Source organism: Uranotaenia lowii, chromosome 1 (genome assembly GCF_029784155.1).
Source record: "Uranotaenia lowii strain MFRU-FL chromosome 1, ASM2978415v1, whole genome shotgun sequence".
NCBI lineage: Eukaryota > Metazoa > Arthropoda > Insecta > Diptera > Culicidae > Uranotaenia > Uranotaenia lowii.
Window position 1 is genome coordinate 18483217 of NC_073691.1, and position 19136 is coordinate 18502352.

At 37.9% G+C, this 19136-nt stretch overlaps 1 protein-coding gene across 1 annotated transcript in view; it reads left to right on the forward strand.

The window, feature by feature from the left end:
• LOC129751952 (neuronal acetylcholine receptor subunit alpha-7) overlaps nucleotides 1-19136 on the forward strand; it is a 658912-nt gene that overhangs the window by 576597 nt on the left and 63179 nt on the right. The window lies entirely within an intron of this gene.

Here is a 19136-nt window from a genome sequence, read left to right on the forward strand (position 1 = left end):
AGTAACAGCAAGGACTGGGACGTTTAAATTTCGCACACCGGCAGACAGGCAGTCGAGTTACATGCGTTTATGTGTCAACTTTGGCATTTGGCTGAAAAATGAAAATCCCAAAGGACCTTGGCTGACAACTCGCTTTTACACGGAAACGGAAAGCCGGGGGGAAAAGATATCCTTTTTGTCAAGCCACAAAAGCCGGGGGGAAACAAACGTATGTATGTACGTGTAATGTAAGTTGACATAAACAACGATTCCGGTCCTAGACAGAAGGAGACGGAGGCAGATCAACTAACTACTAACTGCTAACCGGGGAAGCCCACACTGCCTGCCGGTTGTGTGTGCCAATAGACCGGAAAAGATCCATGTCTCTGATGTCGTCTGCTCGCTTTACGATGGATAGTTTTTCTCTCGGTCAGTGTTTCTCAGGTTTTGGGATGAATTTTATGAAATTGTACAAAATTTGAGTAAATATGTTCCTTACGGAAAATCGAAACCAGATTAATCAAAATGTCTAAAAAAAAGTCTTTGAGGACTACTCGTTTAATAATATGGTCAAATTACCAGTTTTTATTTTGAAAAATATGATGCTTTGAAATTTTTTTTTTTTAATTATGAAAACACTCAAATGTTTCCTTGAAGAAGTCGGTTTTAAAAAGTCGAAACGTTGATGATTTTTTAAGCAAGCTAATTTTCCAGAAAAAATGATTGGAAGACCAGTTTCTCAATTAAAAACGGAAATAAAATGCGATTGACTCATCTCAACGTTTCGACTTTAATCAGAACTTCTTCAAGGTTGTCCAATTGAAAAAAAAAAGTGAATTGAAAACTTATTTTTAATCAGCAAAACAAACTTGGAAAATTCGTTCCAAAATATGATCAACAACTCCAAATTACGATAAAATAAATTGATTGAGATTGACAGGGAATTTATCAGAAAATTATAAGAAAAAACTGAAAAAGTTTTTTCGTAAAAGTCGGTTTCGAAAACTCAAAACGTCAATCCAAAAATGTTGTAATAATATTAATTCAAAACTATGATCAGTTAGATTTATATTGAAATAAAAAAGTTGTACGGAATGTACCAAAAACTATACGATATCCCATTTCCTTGAAAAAGTTCGTTTTGAAAAGTCGAAACGTCAATCCCAAATATTATCGTTTTCAGAAACTACTTTTTCGGAATAATTATCGGACGATAAGTTTTCCAAATCAAAATGGAACTAGAGTACGTTTGACTCAGCTCAACGTTTCGACTCTCCACAGAACTTTTTCAAGGTTGGATATTTTTAAGCACTTTGAACCAAACTTTTTTTAAATCAAAAAATCTTGGGAACCCGTTCCAATTTGTTATATTTTGCAGCACAGCCACACAACAGATATGTAGATGTGCTGTCGAGCACTGACAACAGCGATAGTTTGCCAGCTCGTGGTCTTGTTAGCTGTTGTTTGTGTTTTCACCCAACACCAATTTTGAAGGACGATGAAAAGGGGGGAAATTTTCACCAAATGTGTGGAAGCCACCGCACACATATGTATGTATTTCTGGAAAGCTGCTGAAAACAAAACACATTTGGCACACCCAATATTGTGAAAACAGCTGAATTTCTTGCTGGTGAAATTGATAAATTTTCACTCTGGCACGCGTGAGCTTTCGCCAGCGAGCGAAAAGTGGATTTCCGGAAGCTTGATTCCGAGCATGATTATGATGGACGCATAATTTGCATAATTTTCATTTTCACCTCAGCTTTCTTGATATGAGGAAACTGACGCTGACAACAGTGGATAAAAAAAATATAAACAGACACAATCCCATCACATATCACTATTTGCTCGCTTTCGTCTGCTTTTATTTATTTATTTTTGCTCTCCTCGATACATTTTTATTTTAAAGAAAACTCAAAACGTTAGAGGAATTTTAAACTATTTCCTGGGAGATTTGCACCGGGATCACGTTCCTCATTTGTAGCCTCGTTTGCACTCAATTCGCGTCACGACGACGTCTTCGAGTGCCACAAATTTCGATCCCTGAAAAAAAAAATAAACCTCGGGAAAGAAAGGGTAAATCCGGGGATAAAAAATAACAGTGATGCTTTTGTTGGCCTTGGGCGTCGCTCGTCGTGAGAATATTGCGGCATTTCTTTGGATTTGAGGCAGCAGAAAAAAATACATTCAATAGTAGCTTTACCACTCACGGAGGATGCTGCACATTTTTCGTCCTTCTTAATTTTGTTTTCGTAGAGAAAAACTGTAAACAAGGTGAAAGCAGCACTTTTAAACTACCTAAGGCAGTTGGTGGTTGAAGTTTGTTTTCCGTTGTTTTTTTTAGAAAAAAAAAAGAGTTTTCCCCTAGAGGAGTTGGGCAATATTTGACGGAAACTGTAGTCAACTTAAATCTATTCATTTTTGGAATTTAGTAAACCGAATGAATAAAAAAAAACTTTTACCTTTAAAAATTTTGTCAAGTGAATTGAAAATTAAAGAAGTGACGATGCAGAGATAAAAACAGGCCAAAAACGATCAACATACGTCTACGAAAGACCATCGAAAATCGACAGATCTTTGAACAAATGTCGTCAAAAGATCGATGAATTATTACCAAAAAGTACCAATTTGATAGAAAATCGAAGAAAAATCTACGGAAGGTCGATGAAATTATCAGATGTCTACCCAATTCGACCAAAAGTCCTTCGAAAGTTGACAAGACCGACGAAAATTCAACTAATATCAACAAAAATTCGAAGAAAGTTGACGAAAGGTCGACGGATAGTCGACGGGAAGCCGATAAAAAGTCGCCTAAATGTTAAAGAATATTAACAAAAAAAGTGTTCTGAAAAGTTGTTGAAGGATAGCCAAAAATTCGACAGAAGGTTAACACAAAGTCCTAAGAAATTTGATGATGAATAGTCAGCGAATGCTGACAAAAACTTAACGAAAGCTTGAAGAAAAGTCGACCAAAACTCCAAAGACGTCGAAATGTCGCAACTTATCTTCAAAAAAGTCCAATAAATTTCGACGAAAAACTGATGAAGTTTGATGAGAAATCGACAAAAGGTCGAGGGTATATTGATGGTAAACCGATGAAATACCGACAAATACTGACGCTAGTCACTAATGCGATAGTAGGTCGTATAGCGGACAAAAAATCGAAGGAAGATCGACGAAAGATCGGAGAAATTTCGACGGAATGTCGACAAAAAGTTGGAGAACAAGTTTGAGTAAAAATTGAAAAGAAATTTGAATACAAAACCTTACTCAACAATATCGATGAATAGTTGGCGAATACCGACAAAAACTTAACGAAAGCTTGAAAAAAACGTCGACCAAAATTAAATCCCAAAGAAGCCGACCTGTCGAAACTTTAAAAAAAAAAGTGAAATGAATTGCGCGGAAAACTGATGAAGGGGCAACGAAAAGTCAACGGAAAGTCAATCAAAAATCGACTGAAAAAACTGATGAAAAGTCGATGGAAAACTGACGACATCGGCGAAAAGGCGATAAGCAGTTGTTTAACAACAAGTGGAAGGTCGTGACCGATGGAAGACTTTTTAGACAAGTCTGGTCACCGAGGAAGGTCGAAGAAAATTTTGCCTGGTAAAGCAAACTGAAGGTCAACGGAAACCGTACGAAAATTCAATAAAAAGTCCTCGAGAAATCGATAAAAAACCAGCACCCAAGTTTGATGAAAAGTCGACGAAAGGTCGAGGTCGTTAGTAAATCGATGAAATACTGACGCAAGTCACTAAGGCGATAGATGGTCGTTTAGCTGACAGTAAAATCGAAGGAAGATCGATGAAAAATCGACGAAGTTCGAAGAAATTTCGACGGGATGTCAACAAAAAGTTGGAGAACAAGTTTGAGTAAAAATTGATGAACAAGCTGATACAAAAACAATAACGATTTTCAAAAGTCAATGGAAGCCGACAAAAGTTGAATGAGTTTTAACGAAAATTCACCGAATGTCGACATAAAATCGAATAATTCTAGACAGAGTTAACGAAAAGTCGATTAAAGGTCGATGAAAAGCCAATGGAAAACCATTGGAAAATATATAAAAATATGATGGAAATAATTACGAAAAGCCAATCAAAATTATGAAACAGGAGGTCGACGCATACTCAAAACTCGACGAATATGAATAAAAACTCAACTGAAGTTTGACGAAATGACTATGGAAATGACGCTACGAAAAGTTTTTTTCTGATTCGGCCTCCGGTAGAAAGACGCATTGGCACAAGAAGCTGCAACGGAAAAACTGTTTCTGATTCGGAGTCCGGTAGAAAGACAGATGGGTACAAGGAACACAAATTGGGAAGGCTGCTGCTACGAGTTTTTTTTTATGATTATACCTCCGGTAGAAAGACGGATTGACACAGGAAGCGCTGATTTTCAAAGCTGTTGCAACGGATTTTTTTTTTAATTCGACCTTCGGTAGAAAGACGGATTGGTGCAGGAAGCGCAGATTTTGAGGCTTCTGCTACGATTTTTTTTTCTGATTCCGACTCCGGCAGAAAGACGAATTGGCACAGGGAGCGGAGATTTTTTTTAGGCTGCTGCTGCAAAAAAAATGTTTGTTATTGCCTTTGATGTAAAGACGGATTGGCACAGAGAGCGGAGATTTCTAAGGCTGCCGCTACGAAAACATTGTTCCTGATTCGACCTCCGACGGAAAAACGGATTGACACAGGGAGCGCTGATCTTTAAGGCTGCAACTATTTTTTTTTTTCTATTCGGTCTCCGGTAGAAAGACGCATTGACATAACGAGCCCAGATTTTTAGGGCTGCTGCTACGAAAAACATTGTTTCTGATTCGGCCTCCGGTAGAAAGACGGATTGGCACAGGGAGCGCAGATTGTCGAGACTGCTGCTACGAAAAAAAATTGCTTCTGATTCTGCTTTCGGTAGAAAGACGGATTGGCACAGAAATTGCAGATTTTTAAGAATACTGCTACTTAAAAAAAGTATCTGATTCGGCCTCCGGCAGAAAAACGGATTAAGACAAGGCGCGGAGATTTTTAAGGCTGCTGCTACGGAAAAATGTGTTTCTGATTCGGCCTCCGGTAGAAAGACGGATTGGCACAGAAATTGCAGATTTTTAAGAATACTGCTACAAAAAAAAGTATCTGATTCGGCCTCCGGCAGAAAGACGGATTGGCACAAGGAGCGCAGATTTTTAAGGCTGCTGCTACAAAAAAAAATTGTTTCTGATTCGGTTTCCGATAGAAAAACAGATTGGCTCAGAGAGCGCAGATTTTTAAGGCTGCTGCTACGAAAAGTTTGTTTCTGATTCGGCCTCCGGTAGAAAGACGGATTGGCACAGGAAGCACTGATTTTTGAGGCTGCTACTACAAAAAATTTGTGTCTGATTCGGCCTTCGGTAGAAAGATGGGTTGGCACAGGGAGCGCAAATTGTCGAAGCTGCTGCTACGGAAAAAATGTTTCTGATTCGGCCTCCGATGGAAAGACGGATTGACACAAGAAACGTCGATTTATAAAACTGCTGCTCCTAAAAAAAATGCGGCCACCGGTAGAAAGACGGATTGGCACAGGGAGCGCAGATTGTCGAGGCTGCTACTACGAAAAAAAATTGCTTCTGATTCTGCTTTCGGTAGAAAAACGGATTGGCACAGAAATTGCAGATTTTTAAGAATACTGCTACAAAAAAAGTACAGCTTGTTAGGCTGCCGACAGTTTGCAGAATTTCTTATTGGAACATTGATCAAGAGTTGACCATTCATCGACCTCAAGTCGAGAGTCGTGAAAAATATCGGAAGCAAAGACAAAGCAACGAAAGACCAAACCAAAGATAGATCGAAGAAAATCCAACATAAAGTAAGTCGACAAAGAAAAAATAGTCAGTAGTCAGAGCGTTCAACGAAATCAGAAAAAAAAAGTCTACAAAAAATCGAAAGGAAATCATCAGACCTTTTCGGTTAAAGGCTTGCCAAGTCGCTAAAAACATTTTATGGAAGTTTTGACAGAAGGTATGAAGAAAAAAAAAACTTGATTTTCTGAAGCAAAGTCGAAGAAAACATTCCATTTTAAATTCCTCTCAATACTTGCTTTTATTTTACTCTACTTTAACTCATGTATCATTAACAATATAAATAATGATTCAAACAATCTTAATGACAAAATATTAAATATCGTGTTTTTGAAAAATCTTTTCACTTGGCACCACTGATTGTTTTCTGCCCTTCTCCACGCCAGCCATGTTTTCTGTTGTCGCAGTCCGTCGCGGTATTTTTTTCTTCTCGACGGAAAACAATTGGCGTTTCTAGGGCTAATTTCGGAGAATTCGGAACGCCGGTGTCAATCTTCCGATAAATTACGTCTAAGGATAATAAAATCAAATAGCCGGAAGACGATTATGGCGGCGCGATGCTGTAAAAGTTTCAACACAGCGGCAAGGAGCATCGGGCTGTTTTTTTGTAACAGGTAGGTGAAAAAGATAATTGTTTTTGCACCTTTTCAACGAAACTAAGGTAGCAAAAACAAAGTTAGTGAAAGCATCTTATAGAATATAAAAACAATTTTATTTTTTCTTTCAGGCTAAGGCAGCTAGCTGCTACACAATTTCGGCACAGGCAAAATAATTGTGGAAGATATCAGAACCGGACAAACTACGCCTAATGGAGGAATAAATATCAGTATTTCTAATTTATAAGGTATGCAATAAGATAATGTGATTATGTAAATAAAATGATTACGCGAGAACTTTTAGTTTTTCTAAATCCGAAAACTCCAAAATTTGTTCATATGTGTGCGTGTTATTCACGTACGGTTCCGAAAAACGTATGCATTACGTTGGAAGATCATTTTGACAAATCGTGTTACGACTTTTACTGTAAGAATCTTTTTACAAAACAACTTCAAGAATTACTTTAACATGTACAGTTTGAATATCAAATTATGGTTTCCATGATCGATTATTGGACGATATCTAAACTGTTTGAAGAACGGTTCTTCCATATAAGTGCCTTAACAGTTTTTAACAGTTACATAACCTAACGACATATTTAAAATAACATCAAATCAAAATTCACGATTAAAGCAATGTATTTTACATTGTCAATAATCGTTTGTTAAACGTTTTTTACGCTTCATCAAATCGTCGTTTGACTTCTTCAGGAAACGTTTGGTTATGATCATTATTTATGCGGGTAGGCTCATTTTGTTTCGTTATAGTTAGGTATATTGTAAAACAAGTTGTGTTGTCTGATAGGAAGGTACTTGATTAGTGAAACTTTGCTTTTTCCCCAGGAACGGGTCAACCCAGAAGGGGCTGCCCAGCAACACCCAGTCCCTGGTCTAAAGCCACGGGGACTAACGGGTTTGGGCGCTCAAGGCCTCTTTTGTTCCTGGGTCTCAGGGCGTATGTTAGGCTGGGGGAGTTTTCGGATGGGTGGATTCCTAGTAAAATAAATACCTTAGTTTTATCTGGTGTATTCGGCGATTTCTCGATGGGATGTCACAATGTCACAATTCAAGCACACGGGGTTCGGAATGGTAGCGGGGCTGGACCTTCGGGGCGGTCGTCTGAGTCGCCAAGGACCGGGCGACGCCTGGATGGAACGGGAGGAGTGGCGCAGAACGACGCACCACGCTCACGGCACGGCTGGGCGATCCGGTCTCTCTACAGGGCTTGGATAGGCAAACCACACACGCGTCTATGGGACCTATCGGCTGGACCGACACGTTGCACCGGCCGCAACGTTTGGAGATACCTCGATGGGGCGGGAGAAGTGCGATACCGTACCCGTACACCACACTCACGGCACGGTTGGTAGATTAGGTCTCTCTCCTTGGCTAAGCAGACCAAACCACACGCTCGGTTTTCGGTGATGGGATGGAATAGGTAGTGGCTGGCTTATCTAACCAACCAACACGCTGCTTGGGATTGCACGCACTGCACGGGAGTTGTTGTTGCCCGTGCTGGATCTTCGTCGGTTTCCTCTTCCTACGGCTGTTCGTCTTCGGGGTTGACACCAGGTCTGGCCAAACTAATTGCTGGTGCTTGTTCGGCTCGGTTTTGGAGGTTCGTCTCACACACTTACTTTGCGGATCGCTTGCTGTGAACGTCTTACCTCGAAGAATGCCGGAAACCAAGAGACTTGGTGATTTGTCTTGCCTCAGCAAGAAACCTCGCATCTCGATGTTCGCTGCTTATCTGCGTTCTTCCAGAACGCATGGTTGTTGTCGTTGCGTTCAAGCGCAAGCAACGCCTTCAGTTCAACGCATGTGCTTTTTCGGTTTCGCCTACTTCGCAGTCCATCACGTGTTTGAATTCAATTTCACCGTTTTCTTAAGCTAGCTTATTACAATGTTTCATCCTAACTCCAACCCATCAGTTACTTAAAAAAACAACAAAACCAATGTTACCGAGTTGGTAAGTTTACAGTAACACGTTCATTTAAGCATTGCAATGGAAGATAGCTTGTTCGGGGTATTACAGAGCGCGATGCCCTGTTATACACTCCACCCGGGCCGGTTACGTGATGCGGGCCTGCTTCCGTGCCCGGGAGGAATGCATTAACGTGGGACTGAGTCCGTGGTCACCCTATTGTCCAATCCATACCTCGTCTAAACTTTGCGAAACGATAAGCTAGATCGCATCATCGAGTTTGCGTTTCGTAAGAGAATTTAACATCCGGGATATCTGAGAGAGGAAGCGAGAAGGAGAGAGGACAATAGGGATCGTGCAGCTTTAGGCGGGCAAGATCGAGGAGAGTTGTCGTGACCGTCCTGGTGATCGGACGCAAATTGTGTTCGGCAAAAGTTTAACAAGACCGCGTGTGAAAAGTGGCCCGAAAGTCGGGTATTATCAGATTCCCAAATTCGCACTGTGCAAGCATCCATCGGTGCGATCCAAGGCCACAACACACAGCAACACGCACCAAATCGGCAGGGCTCCTCGACTCCTTGAGGACCACTGCTGGGGAGTCAATATCCATCCGATCCCAGTTTCGACAATCCACACTGGTCGCGACAACGTTCGTCCAAGGACGACATTATTGGAAGGAAGCATTTCGGCTGGTCGGTGGTGCCTCTGACCCACGAAGGCAATTGCCATACACGCCGACCCGGGGGACCAGGTCCAGCATCGGCTGTCGATCGCAACGCGGGCGCATCGTTGCTATTGATCGCAGGTTCAACTCAAACGTGCTCTGCGATTCATCAGCGGGATTAGACTTCGACCACATGGTGCTAGGCTGCAAGCTGCCGGAACCTCGAAAAGATAAGGTAAAAAGCCCAAGTCTCAAGCCCATGCTCGAGCCTCTAGCCCAAGTCTCAAGCTCGAGCTCCAAGCCAAGGTCAGAAGTCCGAAACTCAAGTCCATCCTCGAAGCTGAACCTCAAGACTCGTTCGGGAGCCGAATCTCAAACCCAGATCCGAAGCTGAACCTCAAACACGTGCCTCTAGCCCGATCCTATTGCTGATCCTCAAGCCCAAGTCCGAAGGTGAGCCACGTGTCCAAGATGTCCAGGTAGCTGATCGGCCGCAACAAATTCCCTTCCTTCTTTTGAATGTTTGTCTGATAGAAAGAAAATATAAAAACTTTAAAATGTAAATTTCCACCTTTTCAATCTTTCATTAAAATAAGAGCCGATATATTTTGGGAAGGGTTCCACCTAATTACTTTCCCTTTGGTTTGCCAATCCTCCTCCACTGCGTCGTGTGTTGGTGAATATTCCACACAAGCAAGAGCCGACCCTGAGGGAATAAGTCCAGTTGAGCTAGCCGACCGTTTCAAAGTCATTATGTCGATGAAATTTATTTGGAGAAAATCGACAAACATGAGGTGATATGAAAAAAAAACCTAGCAATTGCTTTCGCTAAACCAAATCGAGCAGTCGAGTAGTCACTTGAAGCGATTGCTTCGGTTGCTATGAAAAGTTTGTTTTGACAGGTGTTTTCTCTGACAGAATCTTTTACTTTTAGAACAAGCTAGTTTGGTATGAATAATGCCCAAATCTGAGGCCATTGCTCGACAAATCTCCGAGCAACTGCTACATTTTCTAAGCATGCTCGTTAGCAGACTTTTCTAATAAAAATTCTTTTATAACGTCATAAATTTTTCAAATTGGCAATATTGCACTTCAAAACAATTCAAAAGGGCATTTTCAACATGGATAAACAAAAATAGAAGGGAAAACCATTTTTTTTTTTCATATTCTTGGCATTGTTTGAAATGATTCGAATTTGAAATTGAACAAATCGAATAGGAAACATTCCAGATTACCGGGAATAGTGGAAGAATTCCCAACTGGCTCGAACTTAGAATAACATTTTAATAATTTTTTACATTTTTTTTTTATAAATTTTAACAAAAAAAAACATTTTTTATTGATTTTAAAGTAGTGGTAAAACATTTTGTTTTTTAGGTGAACTAACTGTTTCTTACTTTCTAGACCAATTGGAATTGTCCTATCAACAAACGAAAATTTCAACCTGTGCTTTTTAGAGCTTGTCAGCATTGCCTATAGAATACTTTTCGATCGTTCTTACCCGCACCGCTGAGATCGTGGCTGTTTTAGTTGGAATTTTCAATTTTCTGATCGTTTTATTTTAATTTACTTAAGAGAACTACAGATTCTGCTTGTTGGATAGCTCTATTTTTCAAAGCAAAAGCTATGTTTTGAAGTTTTAGTACATTTCCACTAAGCAAATGTTTATTCATACCAAACTAAGCAAATGCTTTGAGCTTTTCCTTTGCTTGATTTCGAGCTAAGAAAATGCCACCGAAGCAATTGCTAAACCTTATTCTTACCACTAATGGTCTCAGATATGTCCTGATCCGAGTTATAAACGATCGACATTTTCTATGACAGTCGAACAGCTTACTTTTATCAGTTCCATTATTCACTAAAAATATCTAAATTTGTTTTGCTCTCCGAATCAACAATGGCGGTCTCCATGATTATCAAGAACGATGTGTTGTTTAAACGATGGCGACCACTTACTAGACTGGTCAATTCATGACCAAAATCTTGTCTCAAATCACGATACAAGTCGAAAGACAGGACATGTAACAAGACACGACACAAGATATGTCACAAGTCGTGGCACACGTAATGAATGATACGGTCTCAGAAAAGTCTTGACACAAGTCATGAGCTAATGGGCGAATCATGACTAAGGTTGCCAGAATTTTTTCCACTCCCATCCGGGCCTAGCAATTCCGGGCATTTTTTCAAAAAAACCTGGCAAAATCCGGGCATGGATTTCAATTTTTCAAATCCAAAAACCGGGCAAAAACCGGGCAAAATTTAGGTGTTATTCTATATAAAAGCAAAGAAAAAATGCAAAAAAAATGAAATTAAAATTTTATTAATGTAATTGCAGACTTCCAAAAAGTTTTAGGAACACTTAAATATTTAAAGGTTTATAAAAGTAAATTAGTGAAATTATTTGAAACAACCGTTGAAAATTTCCATACCGTTAATCGATTTTGCTGAAACTTACTCAAAAACTTTGATTTTTTTTTGGTTTCTTTGTGAAAATTGTGAAAAAATCCGGGCAATATCCGGACTTTTTTCGCGATATCCGGGCAACCGGGCCGGACCGGACTTTCTCGAAATTTTGCACCAAATATCCGGGCAAACCCGGATAAATCCGGGCAATCTGGCAAGCTTAATCATGACACAAAATATGTCCAAAAGTCATATGACACGTTATGATACAATTCATGACACAAATCATGACACAAGTCATGACCCAAAATCTTAATTGAAATCAACACACAACTCAAAATTAAATGTCATGATACAATTTTCGGCTGAAATCATGAAAAAAGCCAGGACATAAGTCATGTCACATGTCATGATACAAGTCATGTCACAAGTCATGATACAAGTTAAGGCACAAGTCAGACCAAAATTATGACATAAACCAAGACAAAAGTCATGACATAAGTGATTGTAAAACTTTTTCATCTCATGCTTCATTAATACAAATGGTGGTATTAATCATGACAAAAATTGTCATTCGACATAACAAAATTCATAATCCAAGTCTTTAGAGAGCTTATGAAAAAATGGCCTACCTAGACTGATTTTCCTATTCGACCTTCAGAATAATTTTTTTGTACCAAATTCAAAAGAAAGAACATAATAAGCATTTCTGATTAAAATATGTCGTTACTCTATTAAGAAGCCTGTTCAGCAGCCTGTCAACCTACAACATTTTTGCTGAACCGATTCGACGAGATTAACGTCTGACAAAGCATTTTTCCACCGAATCGAACACCAGTCGGCTAAAGTTTTCCTCCTGGAAGTCCCAAACGAACGAAGAAACAAGAATCAATTTCATTAGAAGTGATCATCGAATCACGGACATTCGTGCTCAGCTTCCAGCTTCGTGTTCTCCATGTAGCGCAATTAGGCTTAATTAAAACCTAACAGGCACAATTTGTCGCTCGAATGAAGAAATACAGTAGTGAGTGGCACACGCCATGGGCCTTCCGGCAAAGATTCTCGGCAACTGGAACCTCGAAAAGAACAAATCAAGACACGCAAAACGAACGCCCGAGATGGGAGGAAGTGAGAAAAATGTACCGGAAAATCCTACCGAGAGAAACGAAAATGCGAAAACTGGATCCCGATTCCTCATGTGAAAATGGAAGAGTGGGTGGTAGGATGTTTTCTTTTTTTCCGGTGGGAGTGGATCGAAATCCTTCCACTTTCACACTTTCTTTCGGGCAACGTCCTGCCAAGCAATCTTTCTCGGGCCGCCCAAGGAGATGACGATAAGTTGCCAACTAATCCGGTACCGATTAATCTGTCCCAATCTTCTCGGCGTTCTCTCTCGCTTTTTGTTAGAATCGAAGGGAAACTTACCGAATCGAATGAAGCCATTGTGCGGAAAACTACCATTAATAGTAGGATATTTTTCGTTTGCCGGGGACCGACTGGTGTGTGTGTTGTACTTTTTGCTTCAAGGCATTTAGGACCTTCCATATCGTGTCTCGTGTGATAATCTGGATGGCGAAATGTTGAGCCGGAAGTTGGAGGAAAAACGATAACGAAACAACAAAGACCAACTATTACCAATCTTATTGCGTGCTTGCGTCCGTGCGTGTTTACAAAGGCTTCTTCCGGACGGGAAATTTCGGAAAGAAGGATTTCTTGTGATTTTTCTCACCCATCATCGAATGAGAGCAAACACGAGGAAACTAATTACCCAACTACGACGACGGGTGGCGAGTTTTGCCATATTTGCCAAATATCTGTCCAAATAAATGAACGCACAAACGGGGATCGGGCTGAACGAGTGGCCATTAATAATGCCTAATTAACCATGCCATTTGGAACGGATTTTGCTGCACGAGTTCGCTTAGAAGAATTTTCTAATGGTGGCCTTTCGAAGTCAATTTCGTTTGGTTGTATCCGAAATTTATTGGAAATATTATGTTTTAGTTTTCTTGATCAGTTCTAGGCGAGGCAGCTTGGAATATACAATAAAATCAGTTAAAATTCCTTGAATGACGTCTCGATTGGAGGAATCTCAAGTGAGTACATATGCTTGATGTACAAATAACTTTATACAAAAATCATACAATGTGTAAATCTTTTTAAATCAAACCTGCAACCAAATTTTCAGAAGCTGATTAGTTTCTTCCCACATCCTGTAGTTTTTTTCTCTACAGCACGCGTAACAATTTTGTACACCTTTGCGGTTATTTTCAACTGAATTCGATACTGGTTCTTCCTTGTTTAAACTTTTTTCTTCCTCAGTTACAACGACTTTTTCGCGGATCGAAAGTTTTTGACGTCCGTGCGAGTCAACGCCTACTCGAACTTGAGGTTTAAAAACATATTATATTGTCAACGAAAAAAATTTTGCTTTACACAGCCTTGTTTAAACTCTCGTGGTACAACTGGCGAAATTTCTTATGTCATAATTTTCATCATTACTTTTCTCATAACTTGTATTTAGGAATTTTTAACATGTCAAGCGTATTATGTCATTAATCAAGCTTTATCATGATGGTTCGATTAAAACTTGTGTCACGATTTAAGTCATGATCATTGTCATTCCTTAACTTACGCCTTCTGTCATGACTTGTATTTCTGTTTAAATTTTTCAATAAATCGACGATATTATGCTTCTGTTAACTGTTTAACGACTTTTCTCACGTTTTTTCCGTCACCAAAAGCACATTCGGAACTTTTTTTTAGACTTTCCTTTTTCCGTTGCCTTTTTATCAACCTGCCGATGAGTTTGAGACATTCAGTCGACTTTTTGATATCAACTTTCCGCTCATTGTTTCCGCTTCCGTCGAGTTTTTGTAAAATTTTTGGTTGAATTTTTCTTCCTTGATCGCCCCAAAGATTTTTCGTGCAGCTCCCAATCTCTTGATTTTTTTTAAATTTTCCATTCTTTGTAACTTTGCCGACTTTTATTCATCTTCTTTTAAAATGTTGTCACAATTTTTCGAAAATTAAAAATATAAAAAATATCGAAATTGTAAAAATTGTCAAAAATATCAAATTGTCAAAATTGCAAAAATTGTGACATACACCAAAATTGTCAGAATTTTAAAAATTGTCACAATAGTCAAAATTGTCAAAATTACCAGTATTGTGAAAATTTTCAAAACTGTTGAAATTGTCCAAAATTTTTAGAAAAGTCAAAACTTTCAAGATTGTCAAAATTGTAAAAATTGTCAAAATTCTCAAAATTGTCAAAATTGTCAAAATTGTCAAAATTGTCAAAATTATCGAAATTGTCAAAATTTTCAAAATTATCCAAATTGTCAAAATTATCGAAATGGTCAAAATTGTCAAAATTGTCAAAATTGTCAAAATTGTCAATATTGTCAAAATTGTCAAAATTGTCAAAATTGTCAAAATTATCAAAATTGTCAAAATTGTAAAAATTGTCAAAATTGTCAAAATTGTCAAAATTGTCAAAATTGTCAAAATTGTCAAAATTGTCAAAATAGTCAAAATTGCCAAAATTGTCAAAATTGTCAAAATTATCAAAATTGTCAAAATTGTCAAAATTGTCAAAATTGTCAAAATAGTACAAATTGTCAAAATTGTCAAAAATGTCAAAATAGTCAAAATTGTCAAAATTGCCAAAATTGTCAAAATTGTCAAAATCGTCAAGATTGTCAAAATTGTCAAAATAGTCAAAAGTGTTGAAAATGTCAAAATTGTCAAAACTGTCAAAATTGTCAAATTGTCGAATTTGCCAAAACTCTCAAAATTGTCAAAATTGTTAAAATTGTCCAAATTATCGAAAGTGCCTAAATTGTCAAAATTGTCAGAATTGTCAAAATTATCAAAATTGTCAAAATTTTCAAAATAATCAATATTAGCAACATTTTTGAAATTGTCAAAATTGTCAAAATTGTCAAAATTGTCAAAATTGTCAAAATTGTCAAAATTGCCAAAATTGTCAAAATTGTCAAAATTGTCAAAATTGTCAAAATCGTCAAGATTGTCAAAATTTTCAAAATTGTCAAAATTATCAAAATTGTCAAAATTGTCAAAATTGTCAAAATTGTCAAAATTGTCAAAATTGTCAAAATTGTCAAAATTGTCAAAATAGTCAAAATTGTCAAAATTGTCAAAATTGTCAAATTTGCCAAAATATTCAAAATTGTCAAAATTGTCAAAATTGTCAAAATTGTCAAAATTGTCAAAATTATCAAAATTCTAAAAATAATCAATATTGCGAAAATTATCAAAATTGTTAAAATTGTCAAAATTTATGAAATTGTCAAAATTGTCAATATTGTAAAAATTTTCAAATTGTCAAATTGTCACAATTGTTTATACTTAAAACTTTTAAAATTGTTAAAATTGTCAAAATTATGAAAATTGTCCAATTGTTAAAAATTTCAAAACTGTGAAATTGTTAAAATTATCGAAATTGTCAAAATGGTCAATATTGTCAAAATTTTAAAAATTGTTGAAATTGTCATAACTTTCAAAATTGTCAAAATTGTTAAAATTGTCAAAATTTTCAGGATTATCAAATTGTCACAATTGTCAAAATTTTTGACGAGGTCAAAATTGTCAAAGTTATCAAAATTGTCAAAATTGTCAAAATTGTCAAAATTGTCAAAATTGTCAAATTTGTCAAGATTGTCAAAATTGTTGAAATTGTCAAAATTGTCAAAATTGTCAAAATTGTCAAAATTGTCAATTTTTTTTTAAATTTAAAAATTTTCAGAATTTTAAAATTGAAACAAATCATCTTTCGCTGTCTCCCTTTTATCTTATTTACATTATTTCCTATGATTTTTTCTGTGACCTTCGGTCGACATTTCATCGACGGTCTGTCGATTTTTTGTTGGCTTTAAAATACAGTATTCTTCAGACCAGCAATCATTTTCTGACCCTAAGGTTATTTTTATGTTAACGACCGCTTATAATCTTTAATATTCTATTTTTGGCAATTTTCGGTCTTGTATTTCAAGCAAACAACTTTCTTATGGTAATGCCTGACGTTTCGACCATTTTTGGTGGTCTTTTTCAAGGATATTGTCAACCGGCAACCTTGAGAAAGACCACCAAAAATGGTCGAAACGTCGGACATTTCAAAAAAAAAATTTGTTTTCGTTCAAGACCGAAAATAGCCAAAAATAAAATATAAATTTTTTAACCTTTAATCGACTTTCAGTTGAATTTTCGTTGACGTTCTACCGATTTTTCGAGACCTTCGGATGGTTTTTGACAAATTTCTTCAGTTTCACCAAGTCGACAGTCTGTTTGTCGACTTTTCTCTGATTTTTCCCCCATCGCTAAATTGACTTCGATGGTTTTTACGTTCACAAACTTTTCCTTGCCTTTCGGGCGACCTTCCATTGGCTTCTGATCACTTTTCCCCAGTCGATTTTATTTCAACGAACGTTCCCCAAACAACATACATCGATGTTTCTTCAACTTTCTGTCAAACTTCCGTAGCCTCTAACGACTTTTCAAGCAAATTGGTCAACATTCCGTTAATTTTTCGTCAAATTTTAGTCCACTATCCGGAAAGACTATCAACACTAATCGACTTGAAGACCTTACGATCTTCTTTCAGCTTTATGTCGACTTTCCGGGAACCCTCAATTGACCTTTCATCGATCTGGTGTAGACCTAGTTGGCTAAAACTAGGACGACGATGTTCATTCAACTGAACTATTTTCTGTCGATGTTGATTTTTATTTTCATCAACCTCTCGCCGACCTCCCGTCGATTTTCCGTCTTCTTTTGTCGACTTTCCGGTTGCAGTTCGTTTATTTGTCGTCTACTTTATTTTGTTTTTTTTTTTTTTTTTTTCAAAGATCTCACGGCAATATTTTATCTATTTATGTAGACTAATTTTTATTTCTTCGTAGGATAGTAGCAGCTTTTAAAATCTGCGCTCTTCATGCTTCTCCGTCTCGATCACCGGAGCCGAAACCATCAACAATCAGCCTTGAAAAACTCGAATTTTCAGGTACGAAATGTACCAAGACAAATTCAAAACTAGATTTGACTTAAAAAACTGTTATATTCCACCGGAAGACCGATCCAAAAATAAATACTAAGCATCGGCATCTGCGCTCCCCGAGTCCTTTTCACCGGAAGGCTGATTCAGAAACAAAAAAAAACAGCAGCTGCAGCCTTGAAAAATTGCGCTTTCCAAGTCAATCCGTCTTTTCTATCGGAGAGCCAATTCAAAGCAGGAAGGCCATCGTCTTATTCACCGGAGGAACACATAGCAGCAGCCTTAGCAGTCTGCACTTTTACAGTTTCTCCGTCTTGTTTATCGGAGCCGAAACCATTTCCAAACCATTTGAGCATCAGTCTTGCAAATCTCTGCTCATTCTCCTAAACATATCTGTCACTCACAAGATTAGACCGATGACTGACTTCTCTTGCAGTGGTGCCACATATATGTTATATTTATTTCTAGAACTTTATTTTTTTATCTTTTCATTCTTCAGCTCATCACTACAATGGAAACTGCCTCAAAATGAAATTTTCTGTTCCGTAAAACTCAACTGAGGCAATCATTTTCATCCAATGTTATTCTTAACGTTTCTGTTCATGAATAATTTTTGAAAACAATTATTTTTCCAAAAAATATTGTCATACCTACGAAAAAAATGCCTAAAAATCCTCAAAAACGATTTAGTTTCTCTTCAGTCTGTATTTAATGGATAACGGAGAAAATATAAATTATGCATAGCGATCATTTTTGGTTTGTTTTATTTTAAAGCAACAGATAACAAATCGTTTTCGCCTTTGTTTCGTAGCTACCGGTACATAAATCTTAGAAGAATTTGCAAGACAACCAAATCGATGGGGACTCCACTCTGATGTACCGAAGCAAATACCAAAAAAACGAGTGGTACCCCCATCTGCATCAGATTAACCTCGCTCGTCCGCCTGGTTCTGCACAATCTGCGGAAACTGCTTAACCGCTTTAAAAATGCATCCAACCGTTAACCGGCAGATAAGAGCCGAAACGAACCAAACCCCTCCCGAATTCGAAATCCATAACGCTCACCGGAAGAGCTATTGTAGAATTTACTGGGTCGGTGGTGGTACATAGAACATGTCGAAACCCTACAATAATGGCGTCGATGGTGGGGGTAAATATTTTCGCAAAACCTGTCAACTCGGGACAATATATGTACGTGTGCTTGCGGAAGTTCTTTCGCAGGAGGGTCCAGTTCAACTACTATTGCTAAGTTCCGACGTCGGTAAAAATGGCAAAATTACAACACCGCAAAGCTCAGCTGAGCTGCACCTTCCACTTTCTCAAACCTCTCACAATACCCTCTGAATTTGTAGTCGCAGTCGTAAACTTCGGAATAGTATAATTCCTGGGACCGAGAGCGATGGAAATCTGCTTAGCCTCGAAAACAGCAGAAAATAATTGAACTTTTGCTCGGGGATGTAGAAAATATGCACCATCAGCCAGCCAGCTAGCTAGCTGGCCAGCAATCGCAAACACAAAGCTACGGACAGCAGCAACGTTCGTCGTTGCAGTAAAAGAGTCAACCCTTTTCGAGGAAAAGAATGTCGAGCGAGGGGAAAGAAAACAAATCCGATCGAGGTGGAAGTGGAAGAACTTTTTTTTTTCTTCCAGAAGAATCAACAACATTGTGAAATGGAGTTTGGTTTCCGAACATAAATTCGACTGCTGCTGGT